Raw genomic sequence first — 23,369 nt, forward strand, 5'->3', positions numbered from 1 at the left:
TTAGTTTGTCATATCAGAAAGGAATTTTAGGATTTCTATATCTTCAAAGAGATCATTTACAACAAAATACCATTGTACTTTCTTTCTCTCAACTTCAGAACATGTTGCAAAGATCATTTAGAACTACTTTAGAACATTCATGACAATACAGGGAGTTTGTTGTTATTAGAGTTGTTGCAATTGCTGTCCAAGCTTATTGCCAAGGTACTTTGCACAAATTCTTTTTCTATAAAATGCATAATTCTAAGTCTAATTAAATAGCATTGTGGAAGCTTTTGTGGGCCATCAAATGTTTACTCTTTTTTTTAAAGCTGTAGTGTTTTGAAGAATTCCAAGGAATATTAACAAGCTTCTTTGTAGAGTACGAGCATTTTGGTAGTCACTAATGATTTGAATAGTTGATCCATGTTGTGGATTTAATTTTTAAATTTCATAGGATAGATGTGAATTAATGTGATGACATTAGTTCCACTTTTTGGCTATATAATTTTTCTACTTTATTCTCTTGGTTGTAATTCTTTATATATACTGATCAATCGCCTTATGTGCATAGCATAATTCTATTGAGATATCAAACTACCTCAAGTTATATAATAATATCCTGTGAACATAAATTGCATATGAGATTTCTTTGTTTTTCTTACGATGTTTGGCCGGAATTTTTTGCATGTAGAAGAATTGGAAGCAGCTGTTTTTATTCAGAAAAATGTTTGGGGATGACTTCATGTATGTTCATTCAGTTGTTGCCATAATCCAATCCTGGTTTCCTTTGTCACGCCCCCAGAAGAGTCCCTGTCCGAGAAAATTTCGGCAGCATCTCCCCTGTACGGCGGACAATCAAAATTTTCTACAAGCACTAAAAACTCAGCCACAGGCAGCTGGAATAATAACAGTAAATAAAATCAATCACCACGCAGTTTATATATGTATTCAGCCTCTGGCTGTCACAACCACGTAGTTAATAAAATAAACAACATAGTAATACTCTGACTCGAAATCAACCCTACTCAACTACACTCGTAAAGCCCAAATCCAATTTTTCTTACCTCTTCTGCCGTCCAGGCAGGCATGTAGTAGAGTAAATCCAAATCATACTAAAAGTCCATCCAACGGAAAGATTCCATACAATATCCATATGTAAGTCCAAAACAAAACTAAAATAAAGTCTGATAGCGAAAAAGCTAAAATGAAACAACTCAAAAACCAGCAGCGGAGTAGCACTACGTGCAGTGGGGACTAGCGACTGGAACTCCCTCCTGACAGCATCAACCTGAAAATAACAACAATGGAGGCGGGGTGAGTCCAACACTCAGCAGGTACAATTGATATGCAAAGTAAATAAACAACACCTAGCACTAATCATGCGTACAGTCTCCTGATAAGAAAGATAAGAATGCATCTGAAATAAACAGGAGAATACTGTACTAACCAGGTCCTGAGTATAAGGTCAAACAGTCCGAGGGATAAGGAAATCCTGTATGCATGTCAAACATAGGTATCCAAACAATGCGGCATATAAATGCAGCAAACACGACACAAGCAATAAATGCATCATGCATATGATGCCAATGATGCGTCTGGTCACCCCACGCCGACGATCATCTCATACAAAAGTGAGGCCGAGTGGGTAGGGTGTGACAACCGTGCACTCGTCACTACTCCCGATGAGTGACCGAGTGGATGGGATGTTGTCGAGTACACCTATCCTCCTACCCCAAATCATAGATGGGGAGCGCAATGCTCTCAACTCCCGGTAAGGAATCCCTGCGGATAACACGTTGTGTCACACTACCCATGAGCGGACCAACGGTGCCTAAGAGTCCCTGCTGCAACACACTCGGCTGAATCGACCACTAACCCATGAGTGGTGGTGTGTGCAGATCCAACTAGCGATGTGCTCAACAATAATGGAGCGGACTATCGCACAGCATGCAATCATGCAAATGATGCATGGCAATAACCATATAAACATCCTGACCTAATCCATGTATATAGAAAAGTGCACCCTAGGTCAACGAATCATATCGAATCAAAGGTACACAGAAGGTATAAAAACCTAGGTCCTGAACATGGTGAAGCATGGTATATCACTACCCCTATAAGCATGTATAAACAGGTAAAATATACCTGAGATGCAAAACCAATCAATCAATCAAGCATGTAAGATTTGGGTAGTGATTAACCGAAACAGATAAGAAACACCATTAATGCAACATGTTAATTTAATTACTAAGCATATCAAATGACATAAGTCAAAAGTACCCGCCTCCGATAAGAAAAGTCCAAATCTGACTCCGAGATACCCGTCTCGCGTCAAAGTCCTGTGATACCAACAGAGATATATTTTATTTAGCTAAAATTCCAATGAATTGCTAAATAGAATCCTTAAAACTATTTAGGGCAAAAACCCTAAATAATAATCACCAATATACCTAATTCAATTAGGAAAACCCTAATTATTGATCAACCTTAACTGGTCATCGATTAATTTCTCCACAGCAAGACCTAAATCCACAACGTTAAACAAGAACTTTACCTTTCACTGATCGGATCAAAGTTGGATATCAAGGAAACAACCAAGGCATTCAGTGTTGTGGTGGCCGGAATCCAACAACTTCACACCACTGTCACTGCCAATTGGAAAACAAATTCCATATCTAACTAATTAGAAATCCCTACAATAGCATACCAAAAAAATCTACATCACTGCTGAAATTAACAATACCATTACCTGACCTTCTTCTCTGGCGATGGTAGCAACCAGCAATGGCTGGAAAAATCATGTATCAGCCCACTGCCGGAAACCCTAGGTCAGGCGCTGCTCCGTTCAGCCTCAGGTGGTGGCGGCGCCTGGTGCGGCTCGGGAAGGAGGAGAAGGAGAGACCGACCGGCAGAGGGGAGAAGAGATCGAGCGGCAGCAGTGGCGTCGCTGTGGTGGCGGGAGAGGATGCTAGGCTCGGCGGTGGGCCGGCGCTAGGGCAGAGAGGAGCTCGCTGGCAGCACAGTGGAGATCGGAGAGGGCGTCGGCGTCGGTGGCACCTAGGGCACGCAAGTTCGACGGCTGGTGAGAGAAACTCGGCTGCCGGCGATGGAAGGAATTCGGCTAGGGCAGAAGGGAGAAAGGCACGGCTCCGTGCGTCACCGACGGCGAGGGCATGAAGGAGGTCAGTCGGCTGCGGAGAGGGAGAAAGGAAGTGCCGACTTCCCTTGGTCCGGGGCTTATTCACGCCTGGGAGAGGAGGAGGGAACCGCTGAGTGGCCGGCGGTTAGGGCTTCGGCGTCGCAGGGGAAATCGGAAGGGAAGGAAATGGTTCGGCGTGAGGAAAGAAAAGAAAACAAAATAAAGAAAATAAAAGAAAAAGGAAATGTAATTATAAACATTTCCTCGCTTAAATGGGGTAGCCTAAACAGGCTTTCCCGGTCCCCGTTTTTATCCCCGTTAACTCGTCCGTACGAGCTCCGAAAAATTCCCGAAAAATTCCCGAAAATTTTGGAAAATTCCCTCCTTAATATTCGCCTATTTTCCGGTATTTTACATCCTTGGTCTGCAGAAATATATGTACATCAAGGAGCAGAAAACAGCCATTCACATCCTAGTTTTTTTTTTCTCTTGTTTGTAATTGCTTTCATAATAGTTGCTTTGACATTTCTGTAGTTGGTTTTTTAGCTTAATTAATTGTGATTTCACCTTTTTTTGGTCTCATATGTTTCTGGTCTTGATTGGTTTGTAAATATAGAAAGTGAGTTTAGGAAATTCAGAATGAGTCCTCTAGTTTCTTCTTACAATAGTTAGTTTCATATGTGCTTTCTATTTGTTACAAGGATCTATCAATGAAACAATTTTTCATCAGCTATATAATCAGAGTCAATTAAGTTCACTCTTGGCAATTTTGATTAAGCTCCTTTTGAAATGGATCATACATTGATTGGTTTTTGATTATACGTTCAATCAATCATCTATTTGAACTTTTAAATGGCTCACCAAATGTATACACATGATGCTTGGTGGATACATTCTGGATTTATTAGTGGTGTTATCTGAATTTTTAGCAAGGAGCTTAATTGATTTGTAAATTAAGTGATATGTATTGCATTGTTATATGGTTTAGCATGGATCAATAGTCTTAGTGAGAATTCTTGTCGAAAAATGGTATTGGTTAGTATTAATTGCATTATTTATTATTATATATTTTGAACTGTTTACATAAGAGGGGAATATTTAGTTCCATAGAGGATTTGGATTAGCCAACCCCGCCTATAAGGTTTGATTGTTGTTTGTATAGGGGATATAGATTATAAGTTAATGAAGCAATTTGATTAAGCCTATAAGTTAATGAAGCATATTGGTTGAATAAAGTATAGGGAGTCTCTACTAATAATTGCCAATAGCAGAAGTATAGGGCTATCCTCCTAATATGGGGATTGTGCTGCTCTCTCCAGCTGGACATTATTGGGATGTTATTGGACTTCTGGTAGTTATCATCCTTCCGACCAAGGGATCAAACTCCTTTCCTCGACTGGGACATTATTGGACTTCGGGTCTCCTAGTCTTATCTGTATTTTCAATATTATACCTTATTGATCTGCTCGGTCGGGACATTATTGGACTTTTGGTATTCTTAGTTTTCTGGTTATCATCCTCCCGACCAAGGGATCAAACTCTTTTCCCTGATCAGGGACGTTATTGGATTTCTGGTATTCTTGGTTCATCCTCCCGACCAAGGGATCAAACTCTCTTCCTTGGTCGGGACATTATTTGACTTATGATATTTTTGATTTTCTGGTTATCATCCTCCTAACCAAGGGATCGAACTCCTTTCCCCTGTCTCGGGACATTATTGGACTTTTGGTATTCTTGGCTTTCTTATTATTATCCTTCCGATGTAGGGATTGAGCTCCTCTCCCTAGCCAGGACATTATTGATATGCTCTATTGGGATGTTATTGAACTTCTGGTATTTCTGGTTTTCTAATTTGATTCCAAGGGATTAAACTTCTTTCCTCTATCGGGACATTATTGGACTTCTGGTATTTCTAATTTTCTTATTATTATCTTGTGATATATAATGATTAAGCTCCTCCCATCGGTCGGGATGGATCGTATTCAAGTATTCTGGTATTCGTATTCTTAATAGTGGATTGTTGGTATTTAGGTATTCTAGGCATTTTTCTTCTTAATTATCTTAATGGTCCTGGGATCAAGCTCCTTTTCTCCTCGATCTAAATGAAATAGATATTCTGGTATTCTGCTATTCTTGGTTTTCTGGTTATCATCCTCTCGACCAAGGGATCAAACTCCTTTTCTCTTGTCGGGACATTATTGGAGGGTATTCTTGGCTTTCTCATTATTATCCTCCCAATATAGGGATTGTGTTCCTCTCTCCAGCTGGACATTATTGATTTGCTCTATTGGGATGTTATTGGACTTCTGGTAGTTATCATCCTTCCGACCAAGGGATCAAACGCCTTTCCTCGGTTGGGACATTATTGGACTTCTGGTATTTCTGATTTACTTATTATTATCTTGATATAATGATTGAGCTCCTCCCATCGGTCGGGATGGATCGTATTCAAGTATTTTGATATTCTTATTCTTAACAGTGGATTGTTGGTATTCAGACATTTTAGGCATTTTTCTTAATGGTCGTGGGATCAAGCTCTTTTTCTCAGTTGGATAATAATTCTAGTACATACAGATATTATTATTATTATTCCCCGGTCCAAATGAAATGGATATTCTGGTATTCTGGACATTCTTATTCTTAATCTTAGCCGCGGGATCGAGTCCTTTCATCTCGGTCCAAATGAAATGGATATTCTAGTATTCTTAACATTTTTATTATTTTCATCACGACCAAGTATCTAGTTCCTCTCACCGGTTAGCTCATATTTAATCTACCAAACTCATTGTTACCATTATTTTTGGGTCATTGAATCCTATAATTTTTTGTATTTATGCATTTTAAATTTACATCTTTCCTATTTGATGTTGATATTTTGTTTGTCCTCTTCTTAGTCACATGTTATTAATAAATTTCTATTCCCGAATTAATAATCATTGCCTTCAATAATAGCGTGAATTCGTTGACAATTAAGTAGGTTCTTAGCCTAGGTCCTACTTATATTGTGTTGAAGTTTATAGAAAGTAAATTCTTATGCACTTGTTTGTATATATGTTCATGTTAACCAAAATTTATGATGTAGGTGTTCTAGATATCCTAATGATGTATGGTGCATTTTCAACATCACGTCGATCAGTTGTTACCCAAATATTTTGTCGTTTTCTTTGGTTTTCAGTTGCTTCTTTTGCTATCTTTTATTTATATGTATGTGCTTTCTATTTGATTATGAGGATCTATCTAACTAGGTACATGCTTGTGCTAATTTCAACGAAACAATTTATAATCAGGAGTCAATTAAGTTCACTCTTGGCTAGCATGGTCTTAGTGAGAATTCATGTTGAAAAATGGTATTGGTTAGTTTTAATTGCATTATTTATTCTTGTATGTATTTTGCGCTCTTTACGTAAGAGGGGAATATTTAGTTCCATAGAGGATTTAGGTTAGCCGACCCTGCCTATAAGGCTTGATTTGTTATTGTATAGGAGATATAGATTATATGTTTATGAAGCAATTTGATTAAGCCGAAAAGCATGTCAACCTATAATATTCTATATTGGTTGAAGTATAGGGAGTCTCTACTAAGAATTGCCTATAGCAGAATCTCTATTTATATGAGAATAGTAGCTCCAAGCTATAGTATCTTATAATATATCACCATGAGGGATTGTATTTCTTATCTTATCTTATCAAAGGGATTAGCCGATCCCTTTTACTTCTAAGTTATTCCCTATCGGGATTGGTTTTCTTATCTAGTATTCCTCAACAACGGAATTAGTTTCTCTTATTGTGTTGGTCTACACCCTGAGCAGGATAATTTTATAATCTTATCCATATCTTATTAATATTCTCCTAGGGGATTGGTTCTCTGATCTTACTAATAGACCTCAGTAACATTAGTTTTTCAGATTTTATTGGTTTTTTCACTTCCTATCTCCTGGTGTGATTGAAATTCTTATTCTATTAGACTTACTTGATATTGTCTAGTGATTTTGACTTTCTGATATCATCGACATATCCCCGGGCAAAGCTCTTTTTACAAATATCCCCAGCGGAATGGTTTTCTCATCTTATTGGTATTATATTCTCTGAAGAGACATTATTGGACTTTTGGTATTCTTGGTTTTATCATCCTCCCAACCAAGGGATCAAACTCCTTTCCCTGGTCGGGGACGTTATTGGACTTCGGGTATTCTTGATTTTCTGGTTATCATCCTCCCGACCAAGGGATCAAACTCTTTTCCCCGATCGGGACATTATTGGACTTCTGGTATTCTTGGTTTTCTGGTTATCATCCTCTCGACCAAGGGATCGAACTCCTTTCCCCTGTCGGGACATTATTGGACTTTTGGCATTCTTGGCTTTCTCATTTTTATCCTTCCGATATAGGGATTGAGCTCCTCTCCCTGGCTAGGACATTATTGATATGCTCTATTGGGATGTTATTGCACTTCTGGTATTTATGATTTTCTAGTTTGTTTTCTTATGACCAAGGGATCAAATTCCTTTTCTCGGTTGGGACATTATTGGACTTCTGGTATTTCTGATTTTCTTATTATTATCCTGATATAATGATTGAGCTCCTCCCATCGGTCGAGATGGATCATATTTAAGTATTCTGGTGGTATTCTTATTCTTAACAGTGGATTGTTGGTATTCAGGCATTCTAGGCATTTTTCTTCTTATTTATCTTAATGGACGTGAGATTAAGCTCCTTTTCTCAATTGGATTATAATTCTAGTACAATATTATTATTATTTTTCTCCCCGGTCCAAATGAAATGGATATTCTGGACATTCTTATTCTTATTCTTAGCCGCGAGATCGAGTCCTTTCATCTCGGTCCAAATGAAATGGATATTCTAGTATTCTTAACATTTTTATTATTTTCATCACGACCTAGGATCTAGTTCCTCTCGCTGGTTAACTCATACTTAATCTACCAAACTCATTGTTATCATTATTTTTTGGTCATTGAATCCTATAATTTTTGGTATTACTGCATTTTAAATTTACAGCTTTCCTATTTGATGTTGATATTTTGTTTGTCCTCTTCTTAGTCACATGTTGTTAATAAATTTCTATTCCCGAATTAATAATCATTACCTTCAATAATAGCGTGAATTCGCTGACAATTAAGTAGGTTATTAGCCTTAGGTCCTACATATGTTGTGTTGAAGTTTATAGAAAGTAAATTCTTATGCACTTGTTTGTTTATGTTCATGCTAACCAACATTTATGATGTAGGTGTTCTAGATATCCTAATGATGTATGGTGCATTTTCAACATCACGTTGATCAGTTGTTACCCAAATATTTTGTCGTTTTCTTTGGTTTTCAGTTGCTTCTTTTGCTATCTTTTATTTATATGTATGTCCTTTCACATTAGATTATTACTTTAGAATTTATAATTCTTAATATATTGTCATACTTTTGTTATTATATCTTTTTTTCTATGATTTATCACCCCTTCATTAATAATTACTAATAAGCTTTATCAAAATTGATACACTTGGTTTAAGTAAAAGCACTGCATGATGGTTCCATGGTTCCAGTTTTACTGCTTTTAGAATATATATCTTTTTCATTGGAATTTATGCTGCATATAATCCCTTCGTTGGATTCCTTGTGAGAATTTAATTCTGTCATCGCTTAATGGATTTATGTGATTGGATGATTGCTCCAGATAATCTTTTTTCATACCTTCTTGGCTTTCTTTGAGTGTTCAATTTGTGTCGTCTTCTTGTTCCTAGTAATTGACACTTGTTTTTTTTTCTTCCTCAAGGAAGATTATTATGTTGGATGGATATGTATTGAGAGGACTATTGACTATATTAAGTTTTTTTCTTCCTAGCAACATGTATGCAAAGAGCATGGACAAAATCATCATCCTTTATGTGTTTTTGAATGTACTATTTTGATGCACTTCAAGTTCCTTATGATGATTTCCTTTATCATCATTGAATCTTGGTTTTCAATTAATTCTAGTGGTTGTCTTTCCAATTCTTTTACCTAGATTTCTTGCTTCTCAACTGTTTCTACTTAGGAACTTTGACTATCTTTCCAATTAAACAACCTTTCTGATGTTTCGTATTGATCACTCGAGCACTCATATTTGATTTGTGGTTTGAAATAATGCTTATGATTTAACAATTAGTTTGATTGATATTAGGATTATAATTGAAAGGAATTTCTTGTCTATTGTGTTACCAAAATTTTACCTTTTCTAGTAATAATTACTCAAATTTAATATTAATCTTATGAGTGAATGTAATGAACAAATTGTGATATTTAGTGCTATACCACTATTGTCTAGAGATCTAGTGATATGTCATTGTTGTAGTATTTCAGTCATGAGAAATAATTCTTTGCTGTTTTAAATTCTAATCATATGAACATATATACAAGGTAAGTTAACTTCTATGATTCTAGTTTTATTTTTTGTTCTTTGTTTTTGGCCTATTGGTTCTTTAGTTGCTATTTGAACTTTAAATGCCTTTCAGATCTTGTCAACGATATTCTGTTTGATGATATATGATATTTCATATTTTAGATATGTACTTTTATGGTTGGTCATTCTTGGCGGGAAATTTTCTTTTGCCTATTTCTCTAGGAAAGTAAGTACTCGACGGTGTCTAAGTTCAATCTTGATTTTCTTTTACCTTATATTGCTGATAATTTCTTTTATTTTTCTAATTGTGATTTTGTTGATTCATGAAGAAATACTGTTCAGGATTTTTCTTTTTGCAATGTGCTTAGTGTAGGATTATTTAGACAGTGTTGTGTTAAAGCCTTTGATAAAGCTCGAGATGATTCTGATCCTGATGTAGTCGGAAAATGTGTTGTTTGTTTCATTTTTTGATTTGTCAATGTTTTATTATTTAATCTAATTATTGATTGTCTTGATATTTTCTCTCATAGGTTAAAGATCTTAAAGAAATTTCAGTTGACCTATTGGTTCAAGGCATGATGGTTAATGCTCGAGTGATTTCTGTTCTTGAGAATGGGATGATGCTATCATTTCTTACATACTTCACTAGATGTGTATGGCTTTTCAATTTTTTCATTGCTTATATTTTTTTTTTGAAGGTGCAAGGCTTTGAATTGAATAAGATGCATTCACCTAGCTGCTTATAATCTAATGCTTTTTGATAGGTTGATATGTTCTATTTAGAGAATGTTTTCCAAACTAGAATAAGAAAAGACATTTATGCTCAGAACAAAAAGGTATTACATTCTCATTGTCAATGAGTAGTTGTTATCTTGTAAATAACCACACTTTCTAATTCTTTTTTTGACACATGAGCTACAATAAATAGTGTATGCAGTCGACACATGAGCTACACTAAATAATGAATGCAGTAGTTGAAATGGTAGCCCTTGCGTGTGCTCAGGCGGTATTGCCAATGCAACAGTAGCTTTTGTAATTGGGTTCCATCCTTTGAACTCCTGAATTTCTGATTGTTGAAACTGTTTCTCAGATTCTTTTTCTTGCATGCCAGAGAATGTATCAGTCACTAGGCATCCTACAGTTGTTGTAGTTGTATCAGAATGCTTTTATAGGATCAGCTCTAGCTTTATTTAAAAGTTCCTTTTCGTTGTGATGACTTGCCTTGAGTATATGTGGAACCTTTCTTAGAATCTAATTCAGGTAACTATATTTCCTCATTTGATACTGCCAGAGGTTGGGATAGTTCGAAATTGTTACTGTCCCAGGTGGACACATGTCCTTCTGATTCTGACCATCTGTGCACACCAGGGTCCGTAGGTCATTCTCCCCAATATCTTCTATGTTGTAGTGAAATATTGATGTTGCAGTCATTATCTGTTTGCTGATGTGCAAGTGGTTACTATTCTGTCCGGTTGTTCCCACTATCACAGGACTCGTGTTGTCTCATCACTGGCCACATCAGCAGCACTTCCAAGTCTTCATGGTTGTTTGGGGATTCTAGGAGGCATTTCAATGGGCCACATGGTGTCCCAGTTGTCGGCAGCCAGTGCAAAGCTTCAATATAGATTCAAAATGTAGCTATAAATCCACTTCACTCCCATCTGGTAAGGTTGTTTCATTGTGGCTGGTAGATCAATTACTTATTGCTATAAAAGGAGGTAATCATTTTTGAATTGGAATTTCTTTTTATTACAACCAATTTACCTTTTAATTTTTTATTTCATATAGGAATTTTTGTTCTTTTATCTATTGAAATGGGTTGTGCAAAATTAATTGATTTTTTTATTGCTCGGAAATTTTGTTCTTTTTTCATTACCTTGGTAATTGTAGTTGTCAATCATAGAATTGATGGATTGAAAGCACATGATAAATGCCAAATATGATAAATGCTTCGTCAATGATAACTCAAAGAACAAAGCCTTTCTTAACTTTATGCTAAAATTTGGCCACTAGATTGGATCCATTCTCATGCCCTTGACATTAACTCTTGTAAATCATCACATATGTTATGTTGCCTCTTCAACTCATGACATCCAGTCTTGTAAATTTATCACATATGTTATGTTGCCTTATTGTCCTTTTGTTTTTTTTTCCCATTTTGTAGTTTTTGCTTTATATTCTGTTATTGATATTTCAACAATGTGAAGTATTTAGAGAACTTTTTGTTTTTCAGTTCTAAAAATTGTTCCAAGTTGCTCAAGATTGAAAGCCAGAATGTCCAAGGTTGGTTGATTTTGTTTCTTTTTCCCCTCCAATCATTTGAAATGCTATAATTAGTATGTTTCCATGAAGTGTTCATCATGAGTTTTTTTTTTGAAGTTTCGAAGATTGGACTACAATATATGTCCAGGTTTAAAATTTTGACCCGTGTCGAGGTTTCGGTTCTGGACTGGAACGATACGGTTTCGGTACCGTATCATGCCGTGCCGATATAGTTTCGGTATTTTTTAAATATAAAATATATTAATTCAAAACTAAAATATTTAACATAAATATTTAAAAAATAAACAAGATAAAAAATAATCTTTTAAAAAAGGAAAAGATACGAAAATAGATAAATAAATATATAAAAATTTTATTATAAATTTTAAATTAAAATAAATGAAATATAAAATTAATTAGATAATTTTATTTGGGTTTAATAAAGTCTCTTTAGATTATATCGATCATAGCCATGAGTTGATTAAAATAATTAACCTAAGTTTAATTAAAAAAAAATCTGAAATCTGACACCACTCGCGAGCCCGCTCGACTTCGGCATTGTCGCGGGATTGTGCGACCAGCCATGGCCGTGTGGATTGCGTGACTCCTTCGGCGCGACCACGTTGGCCATGCAATCCCTCTACAGTGACCGCAGGGTCGCTTCCGCGGTGGTAACGGAAGGGTTATGCGACCTCTCCGCTATTGTTGCAGGGTTGAGTGACCCTTTTGCTGTGACCATAGGGTCGTGCAACACGTCGCACCTGTCGTGGGTCTGGTGTCGGGATCATGCCGGTGCCGGTTGCCGAGCGAAACAAGACGTTTCGCTCGTTTCAAGCGTTTCGGCACAGCACTTTAAACCATGATATATATATACCATATGTGTGATCATTAATGAATGACTTAAGAATCATGCTCTTGTTTCTTGAAACTCAAGAAGGTGCGATTTGATCTTTCTAGGTAAAAGTTGTTTTTGACAAGCTTCTTCTTTCTTCTTTTGGTTCTTTTAAGGTTTGAAGGTCAGATTTTGGTGTTCATTCTCTCCCCTTTGGATGTTGTTGTAAGAATGTTTCTCCCTTTTCTTTTAGAGCTAACTACTTTTCTCCTACTTTTTATTGGAGTAATTCAACGACATAAATTGATTGCAATAGATAACTCATTAGTCATTATATAGGTTTCTTAGTTTTGTTGCTTGATATGACATTTTATGGGCACTTTGATAGCTCATTCATACGACTGCTTGCTACTACCATGCTTAGTGGGAAGAAACTTGCCTAAGCATTGGTGAGCGCAGATATTATTTGTAATGTGATTTTCATATTCAACTAATGGAATTCAATTTGATTGAACATCTTTTTAGCTCCCTACTAAGAAAAGTGCTATTGCAAAATCGCAAGTGAAAACAATAGATGGGGTGGAACAATCGAAGGATTTTGTTGAGATTGAAGATGCTGAGATAATTAAAACTCCAATTCTATTTTTTTTTGGAATTAAAGACCACTTGTTTTATTTTACATGGAATTAAATTACAAAGCTGGAAAAAAAAAACTAATGTAGAATAATTATTCAATAAATCTTTTGGGTATATTTTGTTGATTGCGAAATGAGTTTAGAGAAAATTGAAGGAAGATTGGGATCACACGTAAAGGTGGAAATTATTGGATGGAAGGTAATCAATCCTTCCACAAAACCTTCACTTACTCTAATTGAAGCTACAACATTGGGAGAATTCGACAAAGGAATTAGGGAGCTGAAAAATGAACCTCTTGTAGAATTGCTTTCACCAAAATGGATTTTCATTTGGCTAAGAACACTATATGATCTTTGCACTTCTGCATATACAACCAAGTGAAATCTTTTTGTTAGAGGAGGCTGGTGTATTGGTGTGCAAGGTTGCCTGTTTGAATGAGTAGAATTGGCAGCTAGTGGCTTTCTCCAGACAGCTCTTGATTTTGTTTGGACTGTCCATAGATTTCCTTCCTCTTCCAATTTCCTATCTTGAATAATTGCAGGAGCATCTACTTTAAGAGCAATAGAGGCAATTGTTACTTAACCTGAAATCAGACATTGCAGTAAATCTTCTAAAGTATGTATCCTCATTAAATTCGTGCAATGTTCTAAGTTTCATGTTGACCTAAATTCTGTTTTATCCTCCACAACATGGAACAGCTATCCTGTTTGCATTTTGTTTACTGTATTGGATCCTTCAATGTGACCATTCTTTGTTTGATATGGGTTGCTTTTACCACTTATCAGCCATATCAAGAGTCTACCAAGGAGAAGCGTCGTTCACAAATAGCTCAAGGTTCCATTTTATCATTCAAGATTATGAATGTTTCCTTCTCAAATTTTTATTTTTGATAATTTTTTATACTGTCATCTCTTTGTCAGATCTTCTTTGGTTTATTATGTCTATTGAGCATCAAGAATATATATTGTTGTTTATATTGCATGTTTTTATAACTCTTATAGACTTGATGAAACTAAAAGTGTAATATTTGAAAACTAAAAAGATCTGTATGTTATTAGTTAATTCTAACAAGTAGTATATTGTAAGTGGCTACAAACATTGCTATTTTGAGTTTCTTCTAGTGTTTCACTTTTGCCTATCTCGGAAATATAAGAATTATACATAGTTTTTATTGGAACCACCAGATGATGTATTGTGAAAGTTGGGACATTGAATTGATTTTTCGCCATAATAATTTTTAAACAATCTTCCTACACAAAATATTTTTTCTTTTTATGATATTGCAAATAATCCTTTTTTTGTGCAAACTATTATAGATTTTAATATTGATTGCTTGAACCCTATGAGTAGGATTGTACTGAGCAACATTATTTGAAAACAACATAGTGTCCTCAGGCACATTATCAATAATTCAATTTTTTCATTGTTTATATTTTTGAAGGTGCAAGGCTTTGAAATTGAATAAGATGCATTCACCTGGTTGCTTATAATCTAATACTTTTTGGTAGGCTGATATGTTCCATTTAGAGAATGCTTTCCAAAGTGGAACATGGAAAGACAATTATGCTCAGAACAAAAAGGTGTTACATTCGCATCATTGTCAATGCGTTAGTTTTCATCTAGAGAATAACCATGCTTTCTAATCTTTTTTTTTTTAACACATGAGCTACACTAGATAGTGAATGGAGTCATTGAAATGGTAAAAGAAAACTATTTGGTAATCAACTGACTGGAGTTTGGTTATACATGCAACTTATATTCAATACACAAGCCTATTGTATATTTATGCTATTATCATGCTAATCATGCTTGCATATTCTTTGCTCTTTTGCAAAAAATAAATTTAAGGATTTGCTAAACATGCATAGTATGCAGATTTATCCTTTCTCCAATTGTTGTTTAGTTTTTTTTTTTTTTGCATCTTTGTGTAATTTATGTTTTTTACACAGTTATTGGCAGGCTACTAGTTTTAATATCATAATCTTTGTTTTTACTTTTCTTTCATTGCCTTCATCATGGTGTTGGGTTTTTCGGGCCGCGAAAACCGCTTTTCGCTTCGCGGAAACCCCGAATCGCCCAAGCCACGGATCTCGTGCAAGGTAAAACCGAACGAAAATACGAGTACGAGTTTGAAAACTTTAATCTACAGTAGATCTACATAAGGATAAACCATTTATAGCTTTGATGCGATGCCCTTCGCGTTCCCGCTCGTCCAAATGATGCCGGATCTCAAGACCGTCAAGCGCCGGTCCTCTAGAAGTATCCACACGGACACACTAGATGGAGATGACCAAAAACCAAGGTGTGCTAGCACCTATGTGGTTCGGCCAAGGGAGGAGAGGGAGAGGGAGAGCTTGAGAGGAAGAAGGAAGAAGATGCACCACATGAATGAAAAATCAAATTCACATTCACACACCAAGTGGCCGGCCACTTTCTCCACAAGAATAACTCCCCATTAAATGCAATTAATGTGGAGTTAATAAGAAAATGGCTTTGTAACTTCCATGAGGTGGCACACCATGATGATGTGGAACATCATCATTGGTCCACCTAATGCCAACTCACCAATGAGGTGGCAAAAGGTCAAGTCAAAATTGACCTTTGGTCTTCCTTCTCTAGTCAAGTCCAACTTGACCCAATCTCTACCATGGTTGATCTAATCCAACCATTTGATTCGAGCCAACTTAATATAATGAATCTAATTTATTAAATTAAATTGATTTAATAAGTCATAATCTAAATTAGACTCATTAAATACATGAATCAACTTGAGTCGAACTCAAGTTAGCCCAATTAGGATTACTCTTAATCCAATTTGATTCATCAAATGAATCTAATCCTCTTGGTTCATCATATGAACCTAATCTCCATCTATTTGTCCTAAGTGTGTGACCCTATAGGTTCTTGTAACGTTGACAATACCCTAAACCCATTTAGGAGCATAAGTAATGAGCGGTATCTAGCAACACATCATTACAGTTACAAGAATGTCGAGATCCGACATCACCTTGTGACTACCAATTGTGACTACTCACAAAATAATGACAAGTGTCCTTCTATCCTAGACATCTAGATTGATCAATGTGAGGCATAGCCGTGTCATCCTCTAATCAATCTAAATCTTGAACTCCAAGTAGACTCACTCGATCAAATGAGCTCAACATCTAATGTTGACTCATTTGGGCATGGCCATGCGCTTAGTGGTCTCACTCTATCAAGAATAGCGATGTCGCTCCCGTCATATGGGAGGGATAAATCCCATCTACATCACTCACATCCCTCTGCATAATTCGTTACATACCCAGTAATCGCCTTTATAGTCCACCCAGTTACGGGTGACGTTTGACGAAACTAAAGTACATAACTCCTTATGTAGGGATCCATGGTGATTTCAGGTCTAAGGACTAATAGTCATACTAATAGCCAAATGAGAAAGTATATGACACTCATATAACGATCCATGATACTTTCTCATGGCGGGTCATTCAGTATACATTCTCTAATGCATACCCATGGGTCAGCTTGATATCTCTATATCCATGACTTGTGAGATCAAGTCATCGAGCTGACCTACATGCTAGTCTTATTGTATTAACATTGTCCCTGAATGCTAATACTCGACTAGGAATGATTTAGAGTAGTGTTCCCTATATCATCTCACTATCGATTCAACTAATCGATTGATATAGGTATGAACCTTCTACTCAAGGACGCTATTATACTTAGTCTATTTGGCACTAATATAAATAAGCATAATAACCAAACAAATGCCTTTATTAATATACAAGAATATGATATACATGAGTCCATACAATCATCAAATGATTGGCTCTAGGGCTCTAACTAACAATCTCCCACTAGCACTAGTGCCAATCAGTATAGGCTCTAAGGCCTAAAGACCTAGTGTGACCATCATGCTTCCTCTGTGCCAAAGCCTTGGTCAAGGGATCTGCGATGTTAGCCTCTGTAGGTACTCTGCAAATCTTCACATCTCCTTTATCGATAATCTCTCGAATGAGATGGAAGCGCCGTAGTATGTGCTTGGTCCGCTGGTGTGAGCGAGGTTCCTTCGCCTGTGCTATAGCTCCATTGTTGTCACAATAGAGCTCAACTGGGTCAGCGATGCTAGGAACCACCCCAAGTTCAGTGATGAACTTGCGGATCCAAACTGCCTCCTTTGCTGCCTCTGATGCAGCAATATACTCGGCTTCTGTTGTAGAATCAGCTACTGTATCCTGCTTCGAACTCTTCCAGCTGACAGCACCACCATTAATGCAAAATACGAACCCTGACTGCGATCGGTAATCATCCTGATCGGTCTGAAAGCTGGCATTACTGTAACCCTTTACAGTTAGCTCATCATTGCCTCCATATATCAAGAAATATTCTTTAGTCCTTCGTAAGTACTTAAGAATATTCTTGACCGCTATCCAGTGACTTTCACCTGGATCTGACTAGTATCTGCTCGTCATGCTCAAAGCATACGAGACATCAGGTCGAGTACACAGCATGACGTACATGATCGATCCTATGGCTGAGGCATAAGGGATCTGATCCATGCGGTCTCTCTCCTCTCTAGAAGAGGGACCTTGAGTCTTCGAAAGACTCACGCCATGTGACATCGGCAGAAATCCCTTCTTGGAGTTCTGCATGGCAAACCGAAGGAGTACCTTGTCAATATATGTACTCTGACTTAGGCCAAGCAATCTCTTAGATCTATCTCTATAGATCTGTATTCCAAGAATGCGAGATGCCTCACCTAAGTCCTTCATTGAGAAGCAACTCCCTAGCCATGTCTTGACAGACTGAAGTATAGGGATGTCCTTCCCAATGAGTAGTATGTCATCCACATACAGTATGAGGAAGACAACTATGTCCCCTACAACCTTCTTGTAGACACAAGGCTCATCTTCGTTCTTGATGAAACCAAACTGTTTGATCGCATCATCGAATCGAAGATTCCAGCTCCGAGAAGCTTGCTTTAGTCCATAAATGGACCTATGCAGCTTGCATACTCTACTAGTATGCTGTGGATCTACAAAACCCTCAGGTTGTGTCATGTACACATCCTCGAGTAGGTTTCCATTCAGAAACGCGGTTTTGACATCCATCTGCCATATCTCATAGTCATGGTAGGCTGCAATAGCAAGCATGATCCGAATGGACTTAAACATCGCCACTGGAGAAAAGGTTTCATCATAGTCAATACCATGAATCTGCTTGAAACCTTTAGCTACCAAGCGACCCTTATAGATAAGTCCATCCATGTCAGTCTTTCTCTTAAAGACCCACTTGCACCCAATGGGTTTTACCCCTTCAGGTGGATCAACCAAAGTCCATACTTGGTTGGTGTACATGGATTCTATCTCGGATCTCATGGCTTCTAGCCATTTCTCAGAATCTGGTCTCATCACAGCTTCTTGATAGGTGGTAGGCTCATCCTCTATGAGCACAATGTCATCATGGTCAGACAAGAGAAATGAGTATCTCTCAGGCTGACGACGTACCCTATCAGACCTGCGAAGAGGTATGTCTACTTGAACTGGTTGTTGTTCCTCAACTCCTTGTGGAACAACATCATCCACAACACTTTGTGGTTCCAGTTCAATTTCCATCGAGGCATCAGTGCTATTGTTCGCATCTTGAACTTCTTCAAGATCGAACGTGCTCCCACTAGTCTTTCTAGAAACAAAGTCCCTTTCTAGAAAGACCCCAGTCTTTGCCACAACTACCTTGTGCTGACTGGGAATGTAGAAGTAATATCCCTTAGTTTCCTTGGGATATCCGATGAAATAGCACTTGTCGGATTTGGGTCCTAACTTGTCTGAGACTTGACGTCGAACGTAAGCCTCACAACCCCAAATCCTCATGAAAGACACCTGGGCATCTCTCCCAGTCCATATCCTATATGGTGTCTTTATCACGGCCTTTGATGGAACTCGGTTGAGTATGAAAGCTGCCGTGTCTAGAGCATATCCCCATAGATATGTCGGAAGATCTGTGTGACTCATAATAGATCGTACCATATCTAATAAGGTACGATTCCTCCTTTCGGATACACCATTCCACCGTGGTGTTCCGTGAGGAGTGAGTTGAGATAAAATCCCACACTCAGCTAAGTAGTCACGAAACTCATGGCTTAAGTATTCACCACCTCGATCTGATCGAAGTATCTTAATACTCTTGCCAAGCTGGTTCTGTACTTCATTCTTGAATTCTTTGAACTTTTCAAAGGATTCAGATTTATGTGTCATCAAATACACATAACCATATCTACTGAAGTCATCAGTAAATGTGATGAAGTACCTATAACCGCCTCTAGCAGCGACATTGAAAGGGCCACATACATCACTATGTATGAGTCCTAACAAATCAGTCGCTCTCTCACTGTGCCCACTAAAGGGAGTCTTGGTCATCTTGCCTCGTAGGCATGACTCGCATATCTCATATGATTCAAAATCAAATGAGTCCAGCAAACCATCCTTATGGAGCTGGGATAAGCGCTTGTCATTTATATGACCTAAGCGACAGTGCCAGAGATAGGTGTAGTTCATATCATTCGATTTGAACCTCTTGGTACTAACGTTATAGATAGGGCTCTCTAGATCTAGAATATAGAGTCCGTTTATCAGAGGTGCACTACAATAGAACATATCGTTTAAATAGATAGAACAACATTTGTTCTTTATTATAAACGAAAATCCTTTCTTGTCCAAACAAGAAACTGATATAATATTCTTAGTCAATGCAGGCACATAACAACAATCGTCTAACTCTAGTATAAGCCCAGAGGGCAGAGATAGAAAATAAGTCCCTACAGCAACAGCAGCAACCCGTGCTCCATTGCCTACTCGTAGGTCTATCTCGCCTTTGTCAATGCTCTGCTATTTCTCAGTGCTTGTACACTAGTACAAATGTGCGAAGCACATCCGGTATCTAATACCCACGACGAAGAAATAGAGAGGTTGACTTCTATAACATTTATACCTGAAGTAGAAATCTTATTTCTCTTCTTGTTAAGATCTTCCAGGTATCCTGTGAAGTTCCTCTTCCAGTGCCTTGCTTGTCCTTGATATAGTTGACAAAGATGTGCAACCATATCGTAAGCACCCATTAACTCATGTTGCTTCTGAAGCTCAGAGTTCATGGTCGCGAGCATTAGACATGACACATCTAATGCGTCATCTTGATGCTTCTTGTAAGCATCTTTGTCAGCTCGCGGGGCATTGGCAGGAGGAGCCTCCGGAATGGGCTGCTCCAGAATGTACAGTTTACGTTCTCAGGTTCCTGTACCAGTCCAGGAAATTTGCTCCGTTGAGCTTGTCCTTCTTAAGGACAGATCGCAGGGAGAAAATGTTCATATTCGACGTCATGGAAATTCTACAACAGAAATAAATACAGAAATAAGTATCATATTCTTTAAAATCATTTAATTAGGCCTTTAATTAAATGATGCTCCCACTGAATTCTATAATTCTTGTGGGACAAGATCCACATCATACTAACCCTTGAGTTAGCTTTGGCTAATACACCCAAGGCTTAGTATGATCGGTAGGTAACGATTACCAATTACATCTCTATGTAACTCTTGTTTATAGAATCAATATCCTTATTTATATTAAAACTCGAGTTAGCTTTGGCTAATACGCCCGAGAGTTAATATAGATGTGATTTTGACCTATCTTTTCCAACCGTTGGAATAATGCCTATAGTTGACTCGATCCAACCAAGTAACTAGGAATACTCAATCTAATTGAGTTTGTATTCTCCCATGCGTTGATAGGCGGGACCAAGATTGTCCCTCCGTACCCTACCAAGATAATATGTATTGCTCTGCTTTGGCAGATTCAACAATACATGTGATCGAGGTAGTGATAGGTATCACGGCACGGTTAGGCATTAGAGTTGAGTCGATTGAGATCTAATCTAATCGAGAAGGGATGCATCTTGTGCACGACTTAGATCCAATCTAATCGCAAGGGTGCATCATGTGCACGACTTAGATCTGATCTAATCGTTAGGCACTAATTAATTAACTACTTATTAAATATGCATCACATACACAGGCAATTAATTAATCTATTTGTGATTTAGTCATGGCCCTACTACGATCTTCTCAAGCCAATGAGAAGATCGATTGGTCAACCTAGGGTCAACAGCTTCTTCAAGCTACTCCCTTTGACCACCTTGTGTTGTTCGTGCCCGCCTCGAAACTCCGTCTCGTGTGGACCCTCCACCGCTCCAATTTGTACATTACAATTTGAAACTCGAGTTACATTCGAGTCTAAATCTAATTTACAACAAGAAAATAAGAGAAGGCACGACGCGCAGGTCGCGAATATAATACAACACTCGCAAACACATAACGGCACGCAGGCCGTATTAAGAATTACAACACAACCAATCATATTGGGCTTTGGGCCATGACTATCACAAATTAATATATAATTCAAAATTATATATTTTTCATAATTTTCTATAATTTTAAAATTAATTTTTACAATTTTACGAATAAAATTTCCCGGCGGTCCCGTTTAGCGGTTTCGGGCGCAATCGCGGAACGGATCCCCTTGCGGGCCCAGGGGCATCGCCCCTACCCGCGATCTAACCATCGCGAGGGTTCCTTTGCGATCCAACAGCGCCTAAACCCGCTGTCCCAAAACGATTTGGGCCGAGACATTGCCGTTTCGGAAAAATCTTCCCGGCGGGTTCGTTTTTAGCGATTTCGGGTGCGATCGCGGAGCAAATCCCCTTGCGGGGTTAGGGGCAGTACCCCTACCCACGATCTAACCATCGTGAGTTGCTCCTTTGCGATCTAATGGCACCCAAGCCCGCTGTCCCAAACGGATTTGGGGCAAAACGAAGCCGGTTTTGAAAGATCTTTCCGGTAGCCGAAGCCTACAAGTGCCGAGACACTTGTGCTTCGCTTCTACGGAAAAATTACCCATAAAATCATAAAAAACTAATTTTTATAGAAAATCACAGAAGGTTTTTATTTTTCATAAAAATAAAAACAAACTCGTACAAGCCTTGCACGTGGCTCTGATACCACTGTTGGGTTTTTCGGGCCGCGAAAACCGTTTTTCGCGTCGCGGAAACCCCGAATCGCCCAAGCCACGGATCTCGTGCAAGGTAAAACCGAACGAAAATACGAGTACGAGTTTGAAAACTTTAATCTACAGTAGATCTACATAAGGATAAACCATTTATAGCTTTGATGCGATGCCCTTTGCGTTCCCGCTCGTCCAAATGATGCCGGATCTCAAGACCGTCAAGCGCCGGTCCTCTAGAAGTATCCACACGGACACACTAGATGGAGATGACCAAAAACCAAGGTGTGCTAGCACCTATGTGGTTCGGCCAAGGGAGGAGAGGGAGAGGGAGAGCTTGAGAGGAAGAAGGAAGAAGATGCACCACATGAATGAAAAATCAAATTCACATTCACACACCAAGTGGCCGGCCACTTTCTCCACAAGAATAACTCCCCATTAAATGCAATTAATGTGGAGTTAATAAGAAAATGGCTTTGTAACTTCCATGAGGTGGCACACCATGATGATGTGGAACATCATCATTGGTCCACCTAATACCAACTCACCAATGAGGTGGCAAAAGGTCAAGTCAAAATTGACCTTTGGTCTTCCTTCTCTAGTCAAGTCCAACTTGACCCAATCTCTACCATGGTTGATCTAATCCAACCATTTGATTCGAGCCAACTTAATATAATGAATCTAATTCATTAAATTAAATTGATTTAATAAGTCATAATCTAAATTAGACTCATTAAATACATGAATCAACTTGAGTCGAACTCAAGTTAGCCCAATTAGGATTACTCTTAATCCAATTTGATTCATCAAATGAATCTAATCCTCTTGGTTCATCATATGAACCTAATCTCCATCTATTTGTCCTAAGTGTGTGACCCTATAGGTTCTTGTAACGTTGACAATGCCCTAAACCCATTTAGGAGCATAAGTAATGAGCGGTATCTAGCAACACATCATTACAGTTACAAGAATGTCGAGATCTGACATCACCTTGTGACTACCAATTGTGACTACTCACAAAATAATGACAAGTGTCCTTCTATCCTAGACATCTAGATTGATCAATGTGAGGCATAGACCGT

General features: G+C 37.9%; 1 long non-coding RNA gene and 1 pseudogene across 1 annotated transcript; one reads left to right on the forward strand and one right to left on the reverse strand.

Moving 5' to 3' along the window:
- LOC122037176 overlaps window positions 1–23,369 on the forward strand; it is a 51,218-nt pseudogene that overhangs the window by 2,725 nt on the left and 25,124 nt on the right.
- Window positions 2,266–3,058, reverse strand: LOC122037182. Its single transcript, XR_006127537.1, has 3 exons — window positions 2,732–3,058; window positions 2,537–2,630; window positions 2,266–2,321 (listed from the first exon to the last, which is right to left on the reverse strand). It is a non-coding gene; the product is annotated as an uncharacterized LOC122037182 (long non-coding RNA).

The sequence above is a fragment of the Zingiber officinale genome, unplaced genomic scaffold (assembly GCF_018446385.1).
Source record: "Zingiber officinale cultivar Zhangliang unplaced genomic scaffold, Zo_v1.1 ctg242, whole genome shotgun sequence".
In the NCBI taxonomy this organism is placed as follows: Eukaryota; Viridiplantae; Streptophyta; class Magnoliopsida; order Zingiberales; family Zingiberaceae; genus Zingiber; species Zingiber officinale.